This window comes from Macadamia integrifolia, chromosome 4, assembly GCF_013358625.1.
Source record: "Macadamia integrifolia cultivar HAES 741 chromosome 4, SCU_Mint_v3, whole genome shotgun sequence".
NCBI classification, from domain to species: Eukaryota; Viridiplantae; Streptophyta; class Magnoliopsida; order Proteales; family Proteaceae; genus Macadamia; species Macadamia integrifolia.
In genome coordinates, this window is record NC_056560.1 from 29,390,628 (window position 1) to 29,397,518 (window position 6,891).

Here is a 6,891-nt window from a genome sequence, read left to right on the forward strand (position 1 = left end):
AATGAGGCCAGAATGGAGTGAGAAGATCAGAGAAGAAGTTGTGAAACAATGGAATGCAGGGTTCCTACAAGTGGTAAAGTACCAGCAATGGTTGGTCAATATTGTACCAGTACCGAAGAAAGAAGGAAAGGTACGAATGTGCATAGACTTCTGAGATCTTAACAAAGTAAGCCCTAAAGATGACTTCCCATTATCTCACATTGATGTATTGGTGGATAATATGGCAAGGCATGCTTTATTATCATTCATGGATGGATTCTCGGGATACAACCAAATAAGCATACACCAGAAGATCGTGAGAAAACTGCCTTCACCACTCCATGGGGAACCTATTGTTACAAGGTGATGCCTTTTGGACTGAAGAACGTTGAGGCAACCTATCAAAGGGCAGCTACGGCCATATTGCATGACATCATGAACAAAGATGTGGAAGTCTATGTGAACGACATGATAGTAAAGTCTAAAGATCAGCAGGGGCATATTCCCGAACTAAAGCGATTGTTTGAAAGAATCAAGAAGTATCAGTTGAAGTTGAACCCTCAGAAGTGTGTATTCGGGGCAACGGTTGGAAAGTTGTTAGGCTTCTTAGTGAGTGAAAGAGGCATTGAGGTTGATCCTATCAAGATCAAGGCAATTCAGGAAATGCCCACACCTCAGACTAAGAAGCAAATATGAGGATTTCTGGGTCACATCCAATATATTAGCAAATCTATATCTTAGTTGACTAGAATCTGTGAACCAATTTTCAAACTTCTAAAGAAGGATCAGCCCACGAAATGGAATGACCAATGCCAACAAGCCTTTGACAAGATCAAGGAGTACCTTATGAACCCATCGGTATTGACACCGCCAGCAGAAGGAGAGCCACTTCTGTTGTATCTGTCTGTGGGAGAATATTCCATGGGCTCTTTGTTAGCACAGAAGGAAATGGAAAAGGGGGCAGAGCACACCATATATTACCTCAGCAAGAAGTCTCTAGAATATGAGACTCGGTACACAACTTTGGAAAGAACTTGTGCTGTATTGATTTGGGCAACTAAAAGGTTATGACACTACATGGTTTCTTATCTGGTGCATTTGATCTCAAAGATGGATCCCATCAAATATCTCTTCGAGAAGGATGGCCTGTTGGTTGCTTTTGCTATTAGAGTTTGACATCATCTATGTTACTTAGAAATCTATCAAGGGACAAGCCATAGCTGATCATTTGGTTGCTCACCCCACAGAAGATGGAAGATCCTTGGATGATACCTTTCCGATGAAGGAATCACTGTGGTAGAGGAAGAAGACAGTTAATGAATGGCAGTTATTCTTTGATGGAGTATCCAATCAGAAGGGATGTGGTGTGAGAATATTGCTTGTCATTCATAATGGTCTTTATTTACCTTTGTCATTCCACCTCGACTTCCCATATACCAACAACATTGCTGAGTATGAAGCTTGTGCTTTGGGGCTCAAAACTGCTTTAACCATTGGGGTGAAAAGGATCAAGGTTTACGGGTGATCCATTGTCATCTGTCAGACACAAGGAAAGTGAAAAACTAGAGAAGAGAAGCTGAAGCCATATCAAGAGCATCTAGAAGAGGTGATTGAACACTTTGAGAAGATTTCATTCGAATACTTCCAGAGGGATAATAACTGTTTTGCTGATGTCCTTGCAACCTTGGCTTCTATGGTAGAGTGCAACCCTATGGCTAGAGTCCGACCATTCTTGGTAGAACAAAGAAGCAGGCCCATTTATTAGAATTCGGTGAACTCTCTCACTGTAGATGGTTAGTCTTGGTTCGCTCACGAAGTGGATTTCATCAGGGAAAAGAAGTATCCAGTTGAAGCAACTGACAGAGAGAAGAAGTTTCTGAGAAGATATTCCACCCAGTTTATTCTCCAAGAGGATCTGTTATACAGAGAGTCCTATGACGAAATACAGTTGTTGTGTGTAGATGAGGAACAAGCTACAACGATCATAGAAGAAATTCATCAAGGTCCTTGTGGACCCCACATGAATGCCAAGATGTTATCTAAGAAGATCCTCAGGCTGGGATATTACTGGAACACATTGGAAGCAGATTGCGTGGACTTAATCAAAAAATGCCACAAGTGTCAGATATTAGCTAACATCATACATATCCCGCCAACAGAGTTGCATTCACTTAGTTCTCCTTGGCCATTATCCACTTGGGGCATTGATATCATTGGAAAGGTCAACCCTAAAGCATCCAATGACCACAAGTTCATCTTGGTAGCCATTGATTATTTCACCAAGTGGATAGAAGCTTAGTCCTATGCAATCCTCACATTTCTAAGGTGGCCAAGTTTATCCAGGAAACATCATTTCTCGATATGGAGTACCTCAAGAATTGATATCAGATCAAGGATCTCACTTCTAGGGCAAGACCGACAAAATCTACATAAAATTCGGTATCAGAAGGCATCGCTCTACCACTTACAGGCTGCAAACCAATGGGGCAGTAGAAACATCTAACAAGAATATCAAGGTCATTCTACAAAAAATGATGGAAACACACAAGGATTGGGCTAATAAGTTACCCCTTACCTTATGGGCATACCGGACTTCTGTACAATCTTCGACAGGGGCAACCCCTTTCTCTTTGGTATATGGGGTTGAGGTGGTTCTACCCATAGAAATCCTAGCACCATCCCTAAGGGTGCTTCTTAATAGTCAGCTACCTGAAGGAGAGTGCGTGAAGGCTAGACATAACAAGCTTAATTTTCTTGATGAAAGGCGCATGAAGGCCATAGATAATCTAAAGTATCAACTGAGAATGGCCAGGGCATTTAACAAAAAGGTGAAGCCCCGCCACATAGAGGTGGGTGAACTTGTTCTCCGAGAACAAAGAACCCCAATTCATGACCCAAGAGGAAAATTCAGGCCCAACTAGATTGGCCCATTCACTGTTATAGAAATTCTATCAGGCGAAGCTGTGAAACTCGTAGACCACAAATGCAAAGAAATACCTAGACTGCTTAACATGGATCAACTCAAGAAATATTATGTCTGAAATGGTGAATAGCCTGAACTACGTCAGACCTAATTCCTTTCGAGGGATATGCAGGCAACTTGATATGTGCAAGTGCGGTCTTAACCATCTAAGGCAATAAATTGGCTCCTTGATTAATAATCAAAGTACCTTAAAAAGATCATCACAGTTTGTGTCCCCCAAGAATCGCCATTTGGCATGAAAGGCCATTAGGTATCTATCATCTACCCATTGGTCCTTCACTTCTTACCCAGGATTCTATCCCCTAAGAATCGCCATTTGGCTGAAAGGCAATTAGGTATCTGTCATCCACCCATTGGTCTGTCACTTCTTACCCAGGATTCTATCTTCTAAGAATCACCATTTGGCATGAAAGGCCATTAGGTATCTATCATTCACCTATGGTCCGTCCATTCTTATCCAGGATTCTATCCCCAAAAAGAAAATCACCACCTGACACCAGTTTATCAAGGCCATTTTATTCTCCACCCTTCATCAGTCAAAGTCAAACGAAAAAAAAAAGAATAACTTGATGCAACAGTGGTAAAGGCTTGTTTGAATCATTAGCCAATAAGTAATACTTTGATAAATCATCATATCTCATTGTTTGTATTGGTTTCAGGAAAATTCATGGGCTCATTGGATAAGACGTTGAGGAAATGGACCTTGGACATAAATATGAGGGCACCAGGATTGCTGGAATCCATGAATGTGTCATTTCTTGGCCAAGTTGGATGTGTGAAGCTACATCACTAATTATTCCGATAGGTACCTCAACACTGGGATGCCAACCTACATATATTTTGGTTTGGATTAGCAGAGATTTTCCCAACTCATGAAGAATTTTTTGTTTGTATGCTATCTGGTAGTTTGTTCCAACCCTCTTTGAAGAAAAATTGCTTAGAGGAAATTCAGGATTTCTTTGAATGGAAAGAAGAAGAAGTAAAACATTTTGTCAAGTATGGGAAGATCGACATTCTGAAGGTGGCTCAGATCTTCATCCAATATCTACCAATGGGAGGAATCTATCAGCAAGGATCCTTGGATGCTTATTTACTTTGCATGATAGCTCGTTATCCCGGGTATGACATCGTCCCTACAGTTCTTGCAGAAACGTTCAAGAGATTTGATGACATGAGCTATGGCCATAAATTTGGACTAGACCATTATCAGGGGAGTCCTGCTATTTTTCAGAATTGGCTCCTCGAGAAACTGAACCTCACCACACCATTAAGGGAAAACCCACTCGGAGTGTTTTGTTACCGGGATAAGAGAGAAGTTTCAAAATTTGACCTTATCACCGATTGGAAGAGATACTTGCAGAAAAGGACTGTGCAGGATATTGCATGGAGGTGCCCAGAGAAGCCACAAGAAGATTTTTCAATGAAGACCCCTGGCCACAATTATGTCAGATTGATGGGATTGCAAACAAACAAAAAAAAAGAAGAAATATTTTCTTTGTGCCAAAAGTAAGTTTTCTTAGAGATGCTGAAATAAACTAATGAACAAACAAGGGGAGGGAAAAAGAAAAAAGAAAGAAAATATCTATGTGTTTGTGTTTTCAATGAATGCAGAAACAAATCCCAATGGGTCAAAAGCCATCATCAAGAATCAGATTCTAAACCAAAAATAAAGAATCAAGAAAAAATCAAAAAAAGATATAATTGACCCAGCCCCAGGCGGCCCAATTGCATTGACCCGGCCCCAGATGGTCCAATCTCATTGACTTGGTCCCAGATAGCCTAGCCCAGTTCGAAAGAACCCACCTAAAAGACCAAATAGCCCAGTCCGGTTCAAAAGAACCCACTTGGAAGACCAGATAGCCCAGCCCGGTTAGAAAGAACCCACCTGGAAGACCAAATAGCCCAGTCCAGTTCAAAAGAACCCACTTGGAAGACTAGATAGCCTGGCCCGATTCAAAAGAACCCACCTAGAAGACCAAATAGCCTAGCTCGGTTTGAAATAACCCGCCTGGAAGACCAAATAGCCTAGCCTAGTAAGACCAGATAGCCCAGCCCAGTTTGAAAGAACCTGCCTAGAAAACCAAATTCCCTGACCTGGCACATGTGAAGCCCAGCTAAGGAAAATCATAAAATCAAATGCTTTTTATTTATTACAAGATTGGAAGAACAGAGAGTTTCTCTTATAACCATCGGTTCCAGATAGTCCAGATTGGCTCGAAAGCCTCAGCCTGGAGACCATATTTTCCTAAACTGGCACATGCGAAGCCCAGCTAAGGAAGAATCAAGATCGAAGTACTAATATTTTTGCAGGATTGGAAGAGAATCGAATTCCCTTCCACAATTGACAGTCCCAGGTAAGTCCTCAACTTCAAAGTAGGTAGGAGATATTATCTGTTGAATTTTTCAACTCCTTCATAACTGAGCAAGATGATGGCAGTACATGCTCTGGATGACAAAATGTGGTCGTTCTTTTCTCTGCCTTTTGACCATTGGCACAGGCCTCGACCAAAGATGGGCATTCTATAGACACCCAATTTTACCACCCTCCTCTGGCTATGATGAAATATGGATCTTGGACGTGACTTCCGACTTCTGACCGACAGAGATGTTGATGGAAACATTCCCCTACCCAAAACCCTGAAAATTCCATGAGGGAGAGAGGAAGGTCTAATTTTGACTTTTTATATATAAAGGAATTTGGTCAAAATGACCATACAGATGAATAGTGCTTGGAAATATGATTTTGATGATATATGATATGCCAAAGTCAGACCAGCGGATCTCATTTTTTCGCATGCATGTCGTGCCTTCCCACACATATGCCGTGCACACGGACAGTCCCACTGGAAACCTGGAAAAATCCCTCACTAGACCTAAACACCCTAAAATTCATCCCCTACCTACCCAGATAACCCCGAAACACTCCAGGGTCTGAAATCCTAGAAATCCCCATGCGGGAGGGAAGGGGTCCAATTTTGACTTTTCATATATGAAGAAATCCAGTTAAGATGACCGTACAGATAGATAGTGCTCAAAAATATGATTTTGATGATATATGATACGCCAAAATATCACACATATCATGCACATCGGCCCGGCTAGCCACCCAATCGACTGGCCCAGCCAAGCCCAGCCTGGCTACACACCAATGCACGAGCCTCCCACAAGCTATGCATGGGCCTACCGCATGCAATGCACAGGCCTTCTGCACGCTGTGCAAGGGTAACTGCACATTGTGCATAGGCATGCAGGCCCTCTTGATCTTATTTTGATCTTCGGAGCGATCTTTATCAAGATCCAAAAACTCATTCAGATCTTTAAAGTGTTCTTCGGGATCTTGAAGATTTTCAATCCAAAGCCTTAGTCAGATCCAGTTTTTAGCCAAAAATAGTATGTTCATGAGCCACCTCCCCCTTGAGTGTTCTTGAGTGTTCTTGAGCGTTCTTGAGCATTCTTGAGATAGAACCCACCCTTTTTGAGGTTCTTCAGGTCTACAAAGAGATCCTTGTTAAGATCTGAAACTCTGTTCGGATCTTCAAAGTGTTCTTTGGGACTTTGGAGTTCTTTAATCCATTTTTAGGTTAGCCCATTTTTTTTCCAGAAATAGCCTTTCCTAGCCGAACCTCTATCCGAGTGTCCCTGAAATCATTCCAGAAATAGCCATTCCCAGCAGAAGCTCTGCCAAAGTGCCACCTCAGCCTAGCCCTCCCTTAGCCTATCCCAAGCAGAAGCTCTGCCGAAGTACCACCTTAGCCTATCCCCAGCAGAAGCTCTATTTGAGTGCCACCTCAGCCTAGCCCTCCCTTAACCTATCCCCAGCGGAAGCTCTGCCAGAGTGCCACCTCATCCCAAGCCTGAAAATAGCCTTCCCTAGCCGAAGCTCTGTCGGAATCCAAATCCAGAAATAGTCTTCCCTAGCCGAAGCTCTG